We start from the raw sequence: 20718 nt of genomic DNA on the forward strand, positions 1-20718 counted from the left end.
TATAACTTAGTCCAAGTGGTGGTCAGAATGTTTGTCTTAACTAGCCTGATAACTCCAACATGCCTGATATGAACATTGACATAAACCCTCTACATACTTGAGTTTCTCCAGTCTGCAGTGTGGATCCTCCAGTCCAGCAGAGAGCAGTCTGACTCCTGAGTCTCCTGGGTGATTGTAGCTCAGGTCCAGCTCTCTCAGGTGTGAGGGGTTTGACTTCAGAGCTGAGACCAGAGAAGCACAGCCTTCCTCTGTGACTAGACAGCCTGACAGCCTGCAAATAGTCAAATCATATCAAAACCACACTGCTATTCTTTGGTGGTGAAAATAGTGGCAGTATATATTTTCTACATATAAAGATATATCAGTGTCCTAAAACCTGTCATATCTATTCATAAATTAATGTATCATTATTAGAAATTATCATAATATTGCTTGTAGAGAGAAACATATGTACGATCCTACATGTGAGTAGACTGACCAGACCAGTTTAAAAGCAGTATAATTCAAAAGACAGACAGTGAGGTATCAGATTTAGATTGTATTGAGTATACAGTCCACACCATATCTATTTTGACAGTGAAGCTAACATTTTAAATGTGGTATATAATAAGTATATAATGTCACCTTTTATTTGAGGGTATTTTAATACATATCTGTTTCACCATTTAGAAATGAAAGCACTTTATGTATCTAGTCCCCCCATTTGACGAAGTCAAACGTATTCTGACCATTTCACTTATAATTCATTAAAGTTGTCAAAAGTTGAGTATTTCGTCCCAAACTCGTTGGTTGCATTTGCAGTTTGTTTTGATTGTGTTTTGGGTTATGTTTTGTCCAATAGTAACTGAATGGTGGATGATGACTGGAGTAATTTTCTGTCTAAATGAGTAGATAACATGTTTCTAAACACTACTAAATTAATCCTGATGATGCCATGATTAAGAAAAATCATGAAGGAATCATGAACAATAATGAGTGAGAAAGTTACAGAGGCTACAACAAAACATGCTAACCTCTCACCATTACCAATAACAGAGGGGGTATGATCCTTGTTCCTCTGTAACTTTCTCATTCATCATTATTCATGATTCATTCATGATTATTCATAATGATGGTAGCATCCACATGAATGTAGAAGTGTTCAGAAACACCTTCTATTCTTACTGACAATACAAGTGAAGTGACTCCAAAATGACAGGACATTATTCACCATTCAGTTTCTATTGGGAAAAACATCATCTAAAACACAACCAAGACAAACTGCAAATGTATTCAACAAGTTTGTAGAATCACAAGCTTGATGTAATCACTGCAGGTAAGGAATATGGGACCAAATACTAAACTTATGACTACTTTAATACAATATAAGTGAATATGTCCAAATTATTACGACTTCTTCAAATGGGAGAACTAGATACATAAAGTGCTTTCATTTCTAAACAGTAAAACAGATATGTATGAAAAACCTCAAATAAAAGGTGACATTCTGTACTGTCACCTCACATGAAACATTCTATCTCAAATCAAAAATGATGGAGCATAGCACCAAATGTAAAACTGTAAACTTCACTGTCCAAACACATATGGTGTGGACTGTGTGTGCCTGGTAAACACATGTGGATCTGGTGAACAGTTACCACTTGTTGACCAACTATAGAAATACTGACCTCAGAGTCTCCAGTTTACAGTGGGGATTCCCCAGGACAGCAGAGAGCATCTTCACTCCTGAATCCTTCAGGTCATTGTTACTCAGAGCCAGCTCTCTCATGTGTGAGGGGTTTGACTTCAGAGCTGAGACCAGAGAAGCACAGCCTTCCTCTCTGACTAGACAGCGTGACAGCCTGCAAAGAGTCAAATCATATTAAAACCACACTGCTATTCTTTGGTGGTGAAAATAGTGGCAGTATATCTTTTTCTACATATTAAGATATATCAGTGTCCTCAAACCTGCCATATCTATTCATAAATGAATGTATCATTATTAGAAATGACAAATTATCAAAGTATTGCTTGTAGATAGAAAAATGTATATTACAAATATTTGAGTAGATTAACCAGAGCAGTTTTAAAAGCAGTATCAGTCAAAAGACAGACAGTGAGGTATCATATTTAGATTGTATTGACTATACAGTCCATACCATCTCTATTTTGACAGTGAAGATAACATTTTAAATGTGGCTCTTTACTCCAGCATTGTGGATTTGAGATCAAGCGTTTCATATGAGGGTGACAGTATATAATGTCACCTTTAATTTGAGGGTATTTTAATACATATCTGTTTCACCGTTTAGAAATGAAAGCACTTTATGTATCTAGTCCCCCCATTTGACGAAGTCAAATGTATTCTGACCATTTCACTTATAATTCATTAAAGTTGTCAAAAGTTGAGTATTTCGTCCCAAACTCGTTGGTTGCATTTGCAGTTTGTTTTGGGTTATGTTTTGTCCAATAGTAACTGAATGGTGGATGATGATTGGAGTAATTTTCTGTCTAAGTGAGTAGATAACATGTTTCTAAACACTACTAAATTAATCCTGATGATGCCATGATTAAGAAAAATCATGAATGAATCATGAATAATAATGAGTGAGAAAGTTACAGAGGCTACAACAAAACATGCTAACCTCACACCATTACCAATAACAGAGGGGGTATGATCCTTGTTCCTCTGTAACTTTCTCATTCATCATTATTCACGATTCATTCATGATTATTCATAATCATGGTATTATCCACATGAATGTAGAAGTGTTCAGAAACATATTCTATTCTTACTGACAATACAAGTGAAGTGACTCCAAAATGACAGGACATTATTCACCATTCAGTTTCTATTGGGAAAAACATCATCTAAAACACAACCAAGACAAACTGCAAATGCATTCAACAAGTTTGTAGAATCGCAGGCTTGATGTAATCACTGCAGGTAAGGAATATGGGACCAAATACTAAACTTATGACTACTTTAATACAATATAAGTGAATATGTCCAAATTATAACGACATATACAAATGGGAGAACTAGATACATAAAGTGCTTTCATTTCTAAACAGTAACACATATATGTATGAAAATATCATCAAATAAAAGGTGACATTATATACTGTCACCTAACATGAAACATTCTATCTCAAATCCAAAATGCTGCAGCATAGCACCAAATGTAAAACTGTAAGCTTCACTGTCCAAACACATATGGTGTGGACTATGTGTGCCTGATAAACACATGTGGATCTGGTGAACAGTTACCACTTGTTGACCAACTACAGAAATACTGACCTCAGAGTCTCCAGTTTACAGTGGGGATTCCCCAGGACAGCAGAGAGCAGTCTGACTCCTGAGTCTCCTGGGTGATTGTAGCTCAGATCCAGTCTCTCAGGTGTGGGGTTTGAACTCAGAGCTGAGACCAGAGCAACACAGCCTTCCTCTGTGACTAGACAGCTTGACAGCCTGCAAAGAGTCAAATCATATTAAAACCACACTGCTATTCTTTGGTGGTGAAAATAGTGGCAGTATATTTTTTATACATATTCAGATATATCAGTGTCCTGAAACCTGCCATATCTATTCATAAATGAATGTATCATTATTAGAAATGACAAATTATCAAAGTATTGCTTGTAGATAGAAAAATGTATAGTACAAATATTTGAGTAGATTAACCAGAGCAGTTTAAAAAGCAGTATCAGTCAAAAGACAGACAGTGAGGTATCAGATTTAGATTGTATTGAGTATACAGTCAATACCATCTCTATTTTGACAGTGAAGATAACATTTTAAATGTGGCTCTGTACTCCAGCATTTTGGATTTGAGATCAAGCGTTTCATATGAGGTGACAGTATATAATGTCACCTTTTATTTGAGGGTATTTTAATACATATCTGTTTCACCGTTTAGAAATGAAATCACTTTATGTATCTAGTCCCCCCATTTGAAGAAGTCAAACATATTCTGACCATTTCACTTATAATTCATTAAAGTTGTCAAAAGTTGAGTATTTGGTCCTAAACTCGTTGGTTGTATTTGCAGTCTGTTTTTGTTGTGTTTTGGGTTATGTTTTGTCCAATAGTAACTGAATGGTGGATGATGACTGGAGTAATTTTCTGTCTAAGTGAGTAGATAACATGTTTCTAAACACTACTAAATTAATCCTAATGATGCCATGATTAACAAAAATCATGAATGAATCATGAATAATAATGAGTGAGAAAGTTACAGAGGCTACATCAAAACATGCTAACCTCTCACCATTACCAATAACAGAGGGGGTATGATCCTTGTTCCTCTGTAACTTTCTCATTCATCATCATTCACGATTCATTCATGATTATTCATAATCATAGTAGCAACCACATGAATGTAGAAGTGTTCAGAAACATCTTCTATTCTTACTGACAATACAAGTTGTACAATACAACCCTTATGTTCTAGCAGTGTCTGAATCCTGGCTTAGGAAGGCCACCAAAAATTCTGAAATGTCCATCCCCAATTATAACATTTTCCGTCTAGATAGAACTGCCAAAGGGGGTGGAGTTGCAATCTACTGTAGCGATAGCCTGCAGAGCTCTATCATACTATCCAGGTCTGTGCCCAAACAGTTTGAGCTTCTACTTCTAAAAATCCACCTTTCAAGAAATAAGTCTCTCACTGTTGCCGCTTGCTACAGACCCCCCTCAGCCCCCAGCTGTGCCCTGGACACCATATGTGAATTGATTGCCCCCATTTATCCTCAGAGTTCGTACTGCTTGGTGACCTAAATTGGGATATGCTTAACAACCCGGCCATCCTACAATCCAAACTAGATGCCCTCAATCTCACACAAATTATCAACAAACCTACCAGGTACAACCCTAAATCCGTAAACATGGGCACCCTCATAGATATCATCCTGACTAACTTACCTTCTAAATACACCTCCGCTCTCTTCAACCAGGATCTCAGCAATCACTGCCTTATTGCCTGCGTCTGTAACGGGTCTGCGGTCAAACGACCACCCCTCATCACTGTCAAACGCTCCCTAAAACACTTTAGCGAGCAGGCCTTCCTAATTGACCTGGCCCAGGTATCCTGGATGGATATAGATATCATTCCGTCAGTAGAGGATGCCTGGTTGTTCTTTAAAAGTAATTTCCTCTCAATCTTAAATAAACATGCCCCATTCAAAAAATACAGAACTAAGAACAGATATAGCCCCCTGGTTCTCCTCAGACTTGACTGCCCTTGACCAGCACAAAAACATCCTGTGGCGTACTGCATTAGCATCAAATAGCCCCGCGATATGCAACTTTTCAGGGAAGTTAGGAACCAATATACACAAGCAGTTAGGAAAGCAAAGGCTAACTTTTCAAGCAGAAATTTGCATCCTGTAGCACTAACTCCAAAAAGTTTTGAGAAACTGTAAAGTCCATGGAGAATAAGAGCACTTCCTCCCAGCTGCCCACTGCACTGAGGCTAGGAAACACTATCACCACCGATAAATCTACAATAATCGAGAATTTCAACAAGCATTTTGCTACGGCTTGCCATGCTTTCCACCTGGCTACCACTACCCCGGCCACCAGCTATGCACCCTCCACTGCAACTTGCCCATGCCCCCCGTTTCTCCTTCACACAAATTCAGACAGCTGATGTTTACCTTTAGTAAATCCGCTTTTTCTGTGAGAGCTTCCCATGTCTGGAATACACTGCCATCAGACACACATAACTGCACCACATATCACACTTTCACAAAATGCTTGAAGACATGGCTAAAGGTCAATCAGATTTGTGAACATGGTCCCTAGCTGTGTGTTGCCGCTTTCCATGTCTGTTGTCTGTAACTTGTGAGGTGTGGAAACACTTTGTTGCTTTTATGAATTTTGTCTTGCTGCTTTTTGTTCTATGTTGCTCTGTCTGTATGCTACGTCTTGCTTGTCCTATGTTGCTATGTCTGTATGCTATGTCTTGTTCTATGTTGTTATTGTCTATATTGTAATTATTTTTAATAACCTGCCCAGGGACTGCGGTTGAAAATTAGCCGGCTGGCTAAAACCGGCACTTTTACTGAAACGTTGATTAATGTGCACTGTCCCTGTAAAAATAAAAATAAACTCAACTCAACTCAACTCAAAGAGCTGCAAAATCTGGACCCCCTACAAATCATCTGGGCTAGACAATCTGGACCCTTTCTTTCTAAAACTAGCCACTGAAATTGTCGCAACCCCTTTTACTAGCCTGTTCAACCTCTCTTTCGTAACGTCTGAGATCCCCAGAGATTGGAAAGCTGCCGCGGTCATCCCCCCCTTCAAAGGGGGTGACACTCTAGATCCAAACAGTTACAGAACTATATCCATCCTGCCCTGCCTTTCGAAAGTTTTTGAAAGCCAAGTTAACAAACAGATCACCGACCATTTGAATCCCACCGTACCTTCTCCGCTATGCAATGCGGTTTCCGAGCTGGTCGATGGGTGCACTTCAGCCACGATCAAGGTCCTAAACGATATTATAACCGGCGATCGATAACAGACAGTACTGTGCAGCCGTCTTCATTGACCTGGCCAAGGCTTTCGACTCTGTCAACCACCACATTCTTATTGGCAGACTAAATAGCCTTGGTTTCTCAAATGACTGCCTCACCTGGTTCACCAACTACTTCTCAGATAGAGTTCAATATGTCAAACCGGGAGGGCCTGTTGTCTGACCTATGGCAGTCTCTGTGGGGGTGCCACAGGTTCAATTCTTGAGCCGACTCTTTTCTCCGTGTATATCAATGATGTCGCTCTTGCTGCTGGTGACTCTCAGATCCACCTCTACGCAGACGACACCATTTTGTATACATCTGGCCCTTCATTGGACACTGTGTTAACAAACCTCCAAACGAGCTTCAATGCCATACAACACTCCTTCAGTAGCCTCCAACTGCTCTTAAACACTAGTAAAACTAAATGCATGCTCTTCTATCAAACGCTGCAGGCACCCGCCCACCCGACTAGAATCACTACTCTCGACGGGTCTGACCCAGAGTATGTGGACAACTACAAATACCTAGGTGTCTGGTTAGACTGTAAACTCTCCTTCCAGACTCACATTAAGAATCTCCAATCCAAAGTTAAATCTAGAATCGGCTTCCTATTTCGCAACGAAGCCTCCTTCACTCATGCTGCCAAACATGCCCTCGTAAAACTGACTATCCTACCGATCCTTGACATCGGCGATGTCATTTACAAAATAGCCTCCAACACTCTACTCAGCAAATTGGATGTAGTCTATCACAGTGCCATCCGTTTTGTCACCAAAGCCCCATATACTACTCACCACTGCTGACCTGTACGCTCTTGTTGGCTGGTCCTCACTACATGTTCATCGTCAAACCCACTGGCTCCAGGCCATCTGTAAATCACTGCTAGGTAAATCCCCGCCTTATCTTAGCTTATTGGTCACCATAGCAACACCCACCCGTAGTATGTGCTCCAGCAGGTATATCTCACTGGTCATTCCCAAAGCCAACACCTCCTTTGGCCGCCATTCCTTCCAGTTCTCTGCTGCCAATGACTGGAACGAATTACAAAAATCTCTGAAGCTGGAGACTCTTATCTCCCTCACTAACTTTAAGCATCAGTTGTCAGAGCACCTTACCGATCACTGCACCTGTACACAGCCCATCAGAAATTAGCTCACCCAACTACCTCATCCCCATATTGTAATTTATTTTGCTCATTTGCACCCCAGTATCTCTATTTGCACATCTTCTTCTGCACATCTATCATTCCAGTGTTAATACTAATTGTAATTATTTTGCACTATAGCCTATTTATTACCTTACCTCCATAACTTGCTACATTTGAACACACTGTATATATATTTTCTGTTGTATTTTTGACTTTATGTTTTGTTTACCCATATGTTACTCTGTGGTGTTGTTTTTATCGCACTGCTTTGTTTTATCTTGGCCAGGTTGAAGTTGTAAATGAGAACTTGTTCTCAACTGGCTTCTTACCTGGTTAAATAAAGGGGAAATCAATAAATAAATAAAACACAAGTGAAGTGACTCCAAAATGACAGGACATTCACAATTCATTCATGATTATTCATAATTATGGTAGCATCCACATTAATGTAGGAAGTGTTCAGAAACATCTTCTATTCTTACTGACAATACAAGTGAAGTGACTCCAAAATGACAGGACATTATCACCATTCAGTTTCTATTGGGAAAAACATAATCTAAAACACAACCAAGACAAACTGCAAATGTATTCAACAAGTTTGTAGAATCACAAGCTTGATGTAATCACTGCAGGTAAGGAATATGGTACCAAATACTAATACATAAAGTGATTTCATTTCTAAACAGTAACACAGATATGTATGAAAATATCCTCAAATAAAAGGTGACATTATATACTGTCACCTAATATGAAACATTCTATCTCAAATCCAAAATGCTGGAGTATAGCACCAAATGTAAAACTGTAAGCTTCACTGTCCAAACACATATGGTGTGGACTATGTGTGCCTGGTAAACACATGTGGATCTGGTGAACAGTTATCAATCAATCAATCAATTTTATTTTATATAGCCCTTCATACATCAGCTGATATCTCGAAGTGCTGTACAGAAACCCAGCCTAAAACCCCAAACAGCTAGAGATGCAGGTGTAGAAGCACGGTGGCTAGGAAAAACTCCCTAGAAAGGCCAAAACCTAGGAAGAAACCTAGAGAGGAACCAGGCTATGAGGGGTGGCCAGTCCTCTTCTGGCTGTGCCGGGTGGAGATTATAACAGAACCATGCCAAGATGTTCAAAAATGTTCATAAGTGACAAGCATGGTCAAAATAATCAGGAATAAATCTCAGTTGGCTTTTCATAGCCGATCATTAAGAGTTTAAAAACAGCAGGTCTGGGACAGGTAGGGGTTCCATAACCGCGAGGCAGAACAGTTGAAACTGGAATAGCAGCAAGGCCAGGCGGACTGGGGAGAGCAAGGAGTCACCACGGCCGGCAGTCCCGACGTATGGTCCTAGGGCTCAGGTCTCTCAGTTGGCAATTCATATCCGATCATTAAGAGTCGAAAACAGCAGGTCTGGGACAGGTAGGGGTTTCGAACTCTGAGGCAGAACAGTTGAAACTGGAACAGCAGCAAGGCCAGGCGGACTGGGGACAGCAAGGTGTTGACCAACTACAGGAATACTGACCTCAGAGTCTCCAGTTTACAGAGGGGATTCCCCAGTCCAGCAGAGAGCAGCTTCCACTCCTGAATCCTTCAGGTGATTGTAGCTCAGGTCCAGCTCTCTCAGGTGAGGGGTTTGACTTCAGAGCTGAGACCAGAGAAGAACAGCCTTCCTCTGTGACTAGACAGCCTGACAGCCTGCAAAGAGTCAAATCATATTAAAACAACACTGCAATTCTTTGGTGGTGAAAATAGTGGCAGTATATTTTTTCAACATTTTCATTTATAACATTGTCCTGAAAACCTGCCATATATATATAATTATTAGAAAAAATCATAATATTGTGTGTAGAGAGAAAAAATGTATATTACGAATATTTGAGTAGACTGACCAGTGCAGTTTAAAAAGCAGTATCAGTCAAAAGACAGACAGTGAGGTATCAGATTTAGATTGTATTGAGTATACAGTCCATCACCATCTCTATTTTGACAGGGAAGCTAACGTTTTAAATTTGGCTCTGTACTCAAACATTTTGGATTTGAGGTCAAATGTTTCATATGAGGTGACAGTATATAATGTCACCTTTTATTTGAGGGTATTTTAATACATATCTGTTTCACCGTTTAGAAATGAAAGGACTTTATGTATCTAGTCCCCCTATTTGAAGAAGTCATAAGTATTCTGACCAATTCACTTATAGTGCATTAAGGTAGTCAAAAGTATAGAATTTGGTCCCGAACTCGTTGCTTGCATTTGCAGTTTGTTTTGGTTGTGTTTTGGGTTATGTTTTGCCCAACAGTAACTGAATGGTGGATGATGACTGGAGTAATTTTCTGTCTAAGTGAGTAGATAACAGGTTTCTAAACACTACTAAATTAATCCTGATGGTGCCATGATTAAGAAAAATCATGAATGAATCATGAATAATAATGAGTGAGAAAGTTACAGAGGCTACAACAAAAACATGCTAACCTCTCACCATTACCAATAACAGAGGGGGTATGATCCTTGTTCCTCTGTAACTTTCTCATTCATCATCATTCACAATTCATTCATGATTATTCATAATCATGGTAGCATCCACATGAATGTAGAAGTGTTCAGAAACATCTTCTATTCTTACTGACAATACAAGTGAAGTGACTCCAAAATGACAGGACATCATTCACCATTCAGTTTCTATTGGGAAAACATCATCCAAAACACAACCAAGACAAACTGCAAATGCATTCAAACGTTTGTAGATTCACAAGCTTGATGTAATCACTGCAGGCAAAGAATATTCAAAGACCAAACACTAAAACACTAAACATTGGACTAAATTAATTTGTCCAAATACTTATGACTTTTTCAAATGGGAGAACTACATACATTAAGTGCTTTCATTTCTAAACAGTAAAACAGGTATGTATGAATACCCTCAAATAAAAAGTGACATTCTGTACTGTTGCCTAATATGAAACAATTTCAAATCCAAAATGATGGAGCATAGCGCCAAATTTAAAACTGTAAACTTCACTGTCCAAACACATATGGTGTGGACTATGTGTGCCTGGTAAACACATGTGGATCTGGTGAACAGTTACCACTTGTTGACCAACTACAGGAATACTGACCTCAGAGTCTCCAGTTTACAGTGGGGGATTCCCCAGTCCAGCAGAGAGCAGCTTCACTCCTGAATCCTTCAGGTCATTGTTACTCAGATCCAGCTCTCTCAGGTGTGAGGGGTTTGACTTCAGAGCTGAGACCAACAGTTCACAGGATGTGTCTGTGAGTTCACAGCCAGTGAGTCTGTCAACAGAGTAAATACCATGAGGGACAGGTTGTATTAAAATGTTACATTTAGCTTTTCCTGCTTACACTGTTACCCCTGCACTAATAATGCGAACACTGTGTATAGATGTCTCAATGCTACAACTTTTCTGATCCGTTTGTATTACAGTTTGTTTAAGACTTTTCAGCTGATAGAAAGTTTAGTCAGCCAATGAAAATATTGTTGTTCTTACATACAGTAAAGTTTGGTCTGAGGGATAGTCACATGAGTACTTACAGAGCCAGTCAGCCAATAAAAATGCTGCTGTAACTACAATGTATTTTGGTGTGGGATATTCCATGAATACTTACAGAGCTTTCCTGCAGCCTCTCACAGCTGGGAGCAGTCTCCTACGACCCTCCTCTGATGTCTTGTATACCTTCGGGTCAAACACATCCAGAACTCCTCTGATATCTGTAGCATGTAGGCCAGTGCTGAACACTGAGAAAGTGTGAGTTTTTTTGATCTCTTCTCTGACCTCAAGTACGCTTGGATTTCCTCCTGTACTGAATGGTCTTTCATCTCTATCAGACAGTGGAAGAGATTGATGCACCTCTCAGGGGAGATGTTCTTCCTCTGCATCACCTTAAGGGATCGGATTGTTTTCTGACGCTGTCTGGACTGCTTTCTGTCTGTGTCACCAGACCTCGTAGGAGTTTCTGATTGGACTCCAGTGACATGCCATGAAGGAAGCGGACAAAGAGGTCCAGGTGTCCGTTCTTGCTCTCCAAGGCTTTATCCACGGTATTCTTCAGCAGCTCATGTAAGGTTAGCTTTTCAAATGCAGCTCTAGACTTTCTCTTGAGGAAGGGCTTCAGTGCATCCATGTTCTTGGTTGTGTAACAATGGTACATGTAGACAGCTGAGAGAAACTCCTGAATGCTCAGATGAACAAAGCAGTACACCACTCTCTGAAATAACACAGACTCTTCTTTAAATATTTGTGTGCACACCTCCTGAGTACACTGAGGCTTCTTTGACATCAATGCCACACTCTTTCAGGTCTTCTTCATAGAACATGAGATTACCCTTCTCCAGATTTTCAAACGCCAGCTTCCCCAGCTTCAGAAGAATTTCCTTATCTGACTCCATGAGCTCCTGTTGATCCATCTCATCTCTTCCATGATACTTCTGGTTCTTCAGGCTGGTCTGAATGAGCAGGAAGTGTACTGACATCTCAGTCAGAGTCGTGGGCATCTCTCTCCTCTTGTCTGTACTCAACATGTGTTCAAGGACTGTTGCAGAAATCCAACAAAAACACTGGCATGTGGCACATGATGTGGAGGCTCCTTGATGTCTTTATGTGTGAGATGATTCTGCTGGCCAGGTCCTCATCACTGAATCTCTTCCTGAAGTACTCCTCCTTCTGTGGGTCATTGAACCCTCGTACCTCTGTCACCTGGTCAACACACTCAGGGGGGATCTGATTGGTTGCTGCTGGTCGGGAGGTTATCCAGAGGGAGAGCAGAGGGAAGCAGATTCCCTTGATGAGGTTTGTCAGCAGAACATCGACAGACGATGTCTGGGTGACATCAGACACCTTTTCATTGTGCTGGAAATCCAATGGAAGTCTGCTTTCATCCAAACCATCAAAGATGAACATAGCTTTACAGGCAGTGAGTTTCTTTGCATTGTCTATGTCTAGTTCTGTGTGGAAGCCATTTAAAAGTATGAGAAGACTGTACTGGAGATCTTTAATCAAGTTCAGCTCCCGGAAAGGAAGCACAAATATGATATCCACATCTTGGTTCGCCTTCTCTTCAGCCCAGTCTAGGATGAACTTCTGCACCGAGACTGTTTTTCCGATGCCAGCGATGCCCTTCGTCAGCACAGTTCTGATGCTTCTCTCTTGGCCTGGTAAGGGTTTAAAGATGTCATTGCAGTGGATTGCTGTGTCATGTGAGGTTGGTGTCCTGGATGCTGTCTCTAGCTGCCACACCTCATGTTCATTGTTAACCCCTTCACTCTCTCCCTCGGTGATGTAGAGCTCTGTGTAAATCCTGTTGAGGGGAGTTTGGTTTCCCTGCTTTTTCCATGCCTTCTATCACACATTCATACCTCCTTTTCAGACTGTCTTTATGGTTTTACTGTAGCTCTCTGCAGGCTGTCATCCACTACAAGGGGAAGAGGAAAAATGATGTGTATCAGAAACATTCATTGACAGGATGAAAAGTGGGCCTTCCACAACTACAGTAACTTCTATTATCTCATAATATTGTAGTTAACTACCGTAAATCATATTAAGGTATTGACTTGGCCCACGTGTGCAAGTGGTCTTACTGTTTTCAGAGCCTCTGTTTTATTGGGTTGACTCAGCTGCTGTAGTACAGGACGTGTTCTGGATCTCTTTCTACACTGAGGACAGTCATAGTCTCCTGAAGGAGCAGGTTTCTCCCAGTATCTGGTGATGCACTGTCTGCAGAACCTGTGTCCACAGGTGATAGAGACTGGATCCCTCAGCACCTGCTGACACACTGCACACCTGGACTGATCCTCTGGCAGAGTAGACCTCCCTACAGAGATAAAGGAGAGAGAGATTGTAGATGTTAATACTGATCCTCTAACAGAGTAGACCTTCCACTACAGAGATAAAGGAGAGAGAGAGATTGTAGATGTTAATACGATCCTCTTAACAGAGTAGACCTTCCACTACAGAGATAAAGGAGAGAGAGAGAGATTGTAGATGTTAATACTGATCCTCTAACAGAGTAGACCTTCCACTACAGAGATAAAGGAGAGAGATTGTAGATGTTAATACTGATCCTCTAACAGAGTAGACCTTCCACTACAGAGATAAAGGAGAGAGAGATTGTAGATGTTAATACTGATCCTCTAACAGAGTAGACCTTCCACTACAGAGATAAAGGAGAGAGAGATTGTAGATGTTAATACTGATCCTCTGGCAGAGTAGACCTTCCACTACAGAGATAAAGGAGAGAGAGATTGTAGATGTTAATACTGATCCTCTAACAGAGTAGACCTTCCACTACAGAGATAAAGGAGAGAGAGAGAGATTGTAGATGTTAATACTGATCCTCTAACAGAGTAGACCTTCCACTACAGAGATAAAGGAGAGAGAGATTGTAGATGTTAATACTGATCCTCTAACAGAGTAGACCTTCCACTACAGAGATAAAGGAGAGAGAGATTGTAGATGTTAATACTGATCCTCTAACAGAGTAGACCTTCCACTACAGAGATAAAGGAGAGAGAGAGAGATTGTAGATGTTAATACTGATCCTTTAACAGAGTAGACCTTCCACTACAGAGATAAAGGAGATAGAGATTGTAGATGTTAATACTGATCCGCTGGCAGAGTAGACCTTCCACTACAGAGATAAAGGAGAGAGAGAGAGATTGTAGATGTTAATACTGATCCTCTAACAGAGTAGAACATCCACTACAGAGATAAAGGAGAGAGAGATTGTAGATGTTAATACTGATCCTCTAACAGAGTAGACCTTCCACTACAGAGATAAAGGAGAGAGAGATTGTAGATGTTAATACTGATCCTTTAACAGAGTAGATCATCCACTACAGAGATAAAGGAGAGAGAGATTGTAGATGTTAATACTGATCCTCTAACAGAGTAGACCTTCCACTACAGAGATAAAGGAGTGAGATTGTAGATGTTAATACTGATCCTCTGGCAGAGTAGACCTTCCACTACAGAGATAAAGGAGAGAGAGATTGTAGATGTTAATACTGATCCTCTAACAGAGTAGACCTTCCACTACAGAGATAAAGGAGAGAGAGATTGTAGATGTTAATACTGATCCTCTAACAGAGTAGACCTTCCACTACAGAGATAAAGGAGAGAGATTGTAGATGTTAATACTGATCCTCTGGCAGAGTAGACCTTCCACTACAGAGATAAAGGAGAGAGAGATTGTAGATGTTAATACTGATCCTCTAACAGAGTAGACCTTCCACTACAGAGATAAAGGAGAGAGAGATTGTAGATGTTAATACTGATCCTCTGGCAGAGTAGACCTTCCACTACAGAGATAAAGGAGAGAGATTGTAGATGTTAATACTGATCCTCTGGCAGAGTAGATCATCCACTACAGAGATAAAGGAGAGAGAGATTGTAGATGTTAATACTGATCCTCTAACAGAGTAGACCTTCCACTACAGAGATAAAGGAGAGAGAGATGGTAGATGTTAATACGGATCCTCTAACAGAGTAGACCTTCCACTACAGAGATAAAGGAGAGAGAGATTGTAGATGTTAATACTGATCCTCTAACAGAGTAGACCTTCCACTACAGAGATAAAGGAGAGAGAGATTGTAGATGTTAATACTGATCCTTTAACAGAGTAGACCTTCCACTACAGAGATAAAGGAGAGAGAGATTGTAGATGTTAATACTGATCCTTTAACAGAGTAGACCTTCCACTACAGAGATAAAGGAGAGAGAGAGAGATTGTAGATGTTAATACTGATCCTCTAACAGAGTAGACCTTCCACTACAGAGATAAAGGAGAGAGAGATTGTAGATGTTAATACTGATCCTCTAACAGAGTAGACCTTCCACTACAGAGATAAAGGAGAGAGAGAGATTGTAGATGTTAATACTGATCCTTTAACAGAGTAGACCTTCCACTACAGAGATAAAGGAGAGAGAGAGAGATTGTAGATGTTAATACTGATCCTTTAACAGAGTAGACCTTCCACTACAGAGATAAAGGAGAGAGAGATTGTAGAAGTTAATACTGATCCTTTAACAGAGTAGACCATCCACTCTCCCCAGAGAGACTCATTTTAGAGGCAGGGACCCCCTCCTGTCTCTCCCCAGAGAGACTCATTTTAGAGGCAGGGCCCCCCTCCTCTCTCTCCCCAGAGAGACTCATTTTAGAGGCAGGGCCCCCCTCCTCTCTCTCCCCAGAGAGACTCATTTTAGAGGCAGGGCCCCCCTCCTCTCTCTCCGCAGAGAGACTCATTTTAGAGCACTGACCCCTAAACAGAGATGCAGCATGTTGGTTGTGGTGAACACAGTGACAATTAATTATTGAATGTCAATTGTCCTCTTTTATTCATGATCTGAAACAGTTTACTAACAGACATATCGAAACAGTCAGGTGATTTAATGCAATTACTTTTTCTAACACAATGACTACTCAAAACCCACCAACAAGGCCTGAAAACTAGGCCAAAACATATCCCCAGATAGGCCTACATCTTATTTCAGATAGCCTCCAGTAGCCTGGGCAAGATGTAAGCAAGATGTAAGCTGAATGATTTAGCAGCTTGCTTAGTTCAAATTGACAGATTCATTTATTTAACATGAACAGCAAGACGATTTTGAGGTAGGAAGTGCTTCTGTTGCCCAGTAGCCTGCTGGAATAGGCTACTGAGGATGGGGTCGTAATTTCAATCTGTATTAAATATTAATAATATGGATATGAACTGAATAGGTCCATGCTTGTCAACAACAGCCAGGTTATTTCTTTACCTGTAGCCTAATCTGGCTGACTGTTACCTTCAATCTAATGCATTCTAACATCTGATCAGCAATTACAATAGAACTGTGACCATGGTGACACTTTAACTTCCAATTGAATGAACTAAACACGGCCGTTATTAATTGCATAATAACACAAGGCTACAACAACAATAAACTGAAGTTAAAGGCTATTTATTACATCTGTTTTCCAGCTCCAGGTTGGCTACACAAGTGGCACAAAATAATTTGCATTGACTCCAGTCATTTCAACATATTTATAGTATTTATACATATTTATACATATTTATAGTATTACAGTCTCCTGAGTGGCGCAGTGGTCTAAGGCACTGCATCGCAGTGCTAACTGTGCCACTAGAGATCCTGGTTCGAATCCAGGCTCTGTCGCAGCCGGCCGTGACCGGGAGACTCATGGGCGGCACACAATTGGCCCAGCGTACGTCCAGGGTAGGGGAGGGAATGGCCGGCTGGGATGTAGCTCAGTTGATAGAGCCAGGGTTGTGGGTTCGATTCCCACGGGGGGCCAGTATATATGTATTCACTAACTGTAAGTCGCTCTGGATAAGAGCGTCTGCTAAATGACTAAAATGTAAATGTAAATGTATATGCAGGCTAGAGAGGCATAACAATGAATAGGCTACTTGATGGCCAACAGATCTATCATTCTCCACATTTAATGTCAGTTTCATTGTGGAGTTTTTCTCATAACAGAAGCACATGAGGGAGTTCCATAACTTCCATTTTCAAAATGTACACTGAGAAACCCAACAACTGAGCATGTGTAAAAACCTTCGCATGATATGGTTTTCCATAAGCAAAGTCGACATTAGATTTCAGTTTAAACCACCTCAGACAGAATGTATCTAACGTGCTCTAGAGAGCCTAAAGTAGTTTTCCTGTGATTTGTCACCTTATTTCTTGATGTGCATCAGTTCTACAGCGTTAATATGTTTTATGGAATAAGGGTTGTAAAATAGGTGTCTCCATAATGACAATGACTATATAACACTAAGGCCTGCTGATTAGTTTCCACTTTGAAAACTGCTGTCTGTCAGCAACTCAGCTCAAGTAGCAGTTCTACTAACTAGTAATATCTCATTCCAGGTATTCATTCTTACTCTGTCCTTTAAAATAGATTATTGTTCAGAAATACTTAGAAATACTCACTTTATTTTTTAGTTCTCTCCATATAGTGTTTTCTGCTCTGTCGTCTCAAAATGGATCCTGTAAAAAAAAACATTTACTTTCTGTTTCACTCAGCAGTCTCCAATCCTGATAATAAAGTGTTTTATTGGTATCTTCCACTAGATGGCAGTAAACACCTGCTGTAACTAGACTACGACTATGTGTTCGGTTTCATACATGCAGTTTCCCAGAGGAGGAGTGCTGATCTAGGATCAGGTCCCCCTGTCCATGTAATCTTATTCATTATGATTGTTTTGTCTCATGTCTCTTTATATTAATATACCCTGGGGACCATGTAGCTGTGTTGAAATGACCTTGTTTTATAACCTTCTTTGTTGCTCAGTTGTACTTCAATTGGCCTGACCATGCCCAATTCTTTCACACAGTAATGCTCCAGCAACCACTCAGAGCTTATGCATCTAATGCATTCCTCAAATACTGCAGAGTTGTTAAGCAAGTCCCATCTTCATCCACATGTATTTGCTTATTTGTAAGATGAAACCTGAGAGGATCACTGTAGTGTGTCATAAATGCATCAAAAATGGTTCTGAGGTCCTCAACAATGCTATTCTGTACCGTAGCTGGGATGCGTGTTTTCCTGATTTTCAAAATAAAAAGACAGATATTGATTTTGAGACCTTCAATTAGCTGCTCAGTGTTGATCTCTGTGGCTTGAACATATTCAGCCTCTGGCAGACCTCTCTACATCGCTCATGTCGTCTTCAATGGGATCAGTCCCTAGTCTCAAATTCATCATGAGGGTAATTCTCATCTAGATTGGCGCTTGAAAAGCTCTGTGGTTTTGGTAGATGTGTGACCGATAGGCGCTGAAACATCTATTTGTTTTCCCACACCCATTAAGTCCACAGGTAATTAGAAAATGTGGTTCATGCTGGTGATAGAGGCCGATGTGTGTGAGTCGTCTGGACACAGAGAAAGTATGCTCGTTGCAAAGTGGACAATTGAAGAGAGTTGGCATTCTTCAGAAAGATTGTGAACCTTGGAATGATGGGATGGAATCATGGAGATCATTGGTACTCAGCCACTTGCAGACATCATCAAGGGACCAGTCTTCCACAGCCACACTCAAATTAAAGTTGACACATGAAGCAAAAGTGAAGAAAAAAATGTGTCTTTCCAGACAACCACCTTTCCTCCTAATTTGTATTTATGGTTGTTCCATAAAGAAGCAGAGCTTGTCAGGAAAGGTGAAGATGTCTGTCTCTTATTTATCTGACGCCATATTTCTTAGTATGGGACATTATGGGATTCTGCAGCCCCACATTTAAGTGTTGACTCAGATAATATGATGCTCCAAATGGGGCATAAAGTTATTCTTCCATGTCAACCCAAATTGGCCTATTAGAGTTCTCAATAAAGAGAGCCTATTTGGGCAGTTATAAAGGCGTCTTGCTATAATTACATGTTAGGGAGCTTTAATCCTCCCTTCTAAATCTTTACCTGTAATCTAGCTTGGTTCATCCTGGCCCTTTTAATAGTCCACATGAATCATTTTGTCTATGGTGTTAAAGGTGTAGGGAGGTATGGACAGTGGAAACATGCTGATGACGTAATTCCGTTTAGGAGCTTTAACCATCTTTATAACATGTGGCCTACCCCACAATGAGATTTGTAGCTTGTCCCAGTTCTTCAACTGGAGTTGAATTTTGTTCAAACACTGTATTGATTGATTGATTGATTGACTGCAAATACATTCATTCACCATTCAGTTAGTGCTGGAAAAGATGAAGGAATGACATAAGAAATACAATAATCAAACTGTATTGATTGATTGATTCACTATTCAGTTAGTATTGGATTGACAAAGGAGTAACACAGAACACACTATAATCACACTTCAAATACATCCAAAGACTTTATAGAGGCTAACCTGTTAGTAGATCCATAGCGAGCTTTAAACATTGTCTTGCTTTGGTCTGAAATACAGAGGACAGAACAATCCGCCCCAATACACCAACCTGAAAGACATCAATTAGACACAAACACAACATAAACAACATGAGTATTCAATATCAAATGCATCAAACTAATCTGATCTGTTTATGTATTCTTCTTTTTGTCAAGTCGAACATAATCTACATTGGGTCATCTGTGTGTGTGTGTGTGTGTGTGTGGTTACCTGTTCGTGGTGGTTGATACATTTCTCTATCAGAGCTCACAGCTCCCAAACTCTCCACCACTTAACTGGACAGGGGCAGGATAAGCCAGGTACTAAAGGGAGGAGGATGGAAGGAGATGGTGAGAAAGTATATAATGGGTTTAAATGACTACAATTTCTCAATATTGAGTCTAGCTAGCTAAAGTTAGCTAACGTTACAGTAACTTTAACTAGCTAGCTACTGTAGCTAACGTTAGCTAAAACGTACCAACATTTATACAACAATTACCAGCTAACATTACAGGCTATGTAGCTTGGCTAGCTGATGAAAAACCAAGAGTACATTACATGATGTATTGTTTTTTAGTTATTTGATAGTAGTTTGATGAATTATTATCTTAGCTAAGCGAATAGCTAAGGTATGACTCACCATTCACGTCAATCCGTTGCAAGTCATCTCTTATTGGTCGGCGTCTCTCCAACCATCCGCGCTTCCCGCTTCCAGTTGTCTTTTGACCAACGGTCTCAATTTGAATTCTGCGCTCGAGCGCCCTTTACTCACGAGGCGCTGCTGGTTCCAAACCGAACCCCTCTTTTCAAAAGGCTTCTTCAAAGAACCCCTGAAGTCTACAACGGTTCAACAACGAGCTGATGGCAGAGTATAGGCTTGGAAATTAATCTTAAGGTATATTTTTTACCTTATATTATCCTAAAGGATCCTACAGGAAGCTTTTCTTTTAAGAGTGTAGTTCACGTTTACTCATTTATCTGCAAAACCATGCCTTCCGAGTTGTAAAGGTGGCCAGCCACATAATTAGTTTTAAAAGTCTACCATGACAACAACTATCCCATTGACTATATCCAGTAATAGTTACTTATTGTTCTAGTTAAGATCTCACAACACAGTTACGCTACTACAATTAAGGCATAAGACATAAGTATATATCATTTGAAAATGCAGACAAAATTGGCTTGAACTTGTCGTG

At 40.3% G+C, this 20718-nt stretch overlaps 1 long non-coding RNA gene and 1 pseudogene across 1 annotated transcript; both read right to left on the reverse strand.

Moving 5' to 3' along the window:
- Positions 1-13332, reverse strand: part of LOC123486394 — a 35496-nt pseudogene extending 22164 nt beyond the window's left edge.
- Positions 13333-17611: 4279 nt separating this feature from the next.
- LOC123486392 lies at positions 17612-19796 on the reverse strand. Its single transcript, XR_006659376.1, has 3 exons — positions 19754-19796; positions 19505-19592; positions 17612-17652 (listed from the first exon to the last, which is right to left on the reverse strand). It is a non-coding gene; the product is annotated as an uncharacterized LOC123486392 (long non-coding RNA).
- Positions 19797-20718: the final 922 nt, after the last annotated feature.

This window comes from Coregonus clupeaformis, unplaced genomic scaffold (assembly GCF_020615455.1).
Source record: "Coregonus clupeaformis isolate EN_2021a unplaced genomic scaffold, ASM2061545v1 scaf1191, whole genome shotgun sequence".
NCBI lineage: Eukaryota > Metazoa > Chordata > Actinopteri > Salmoniformes > Salmonidae > Coregonus > Coregonus clupeaformis.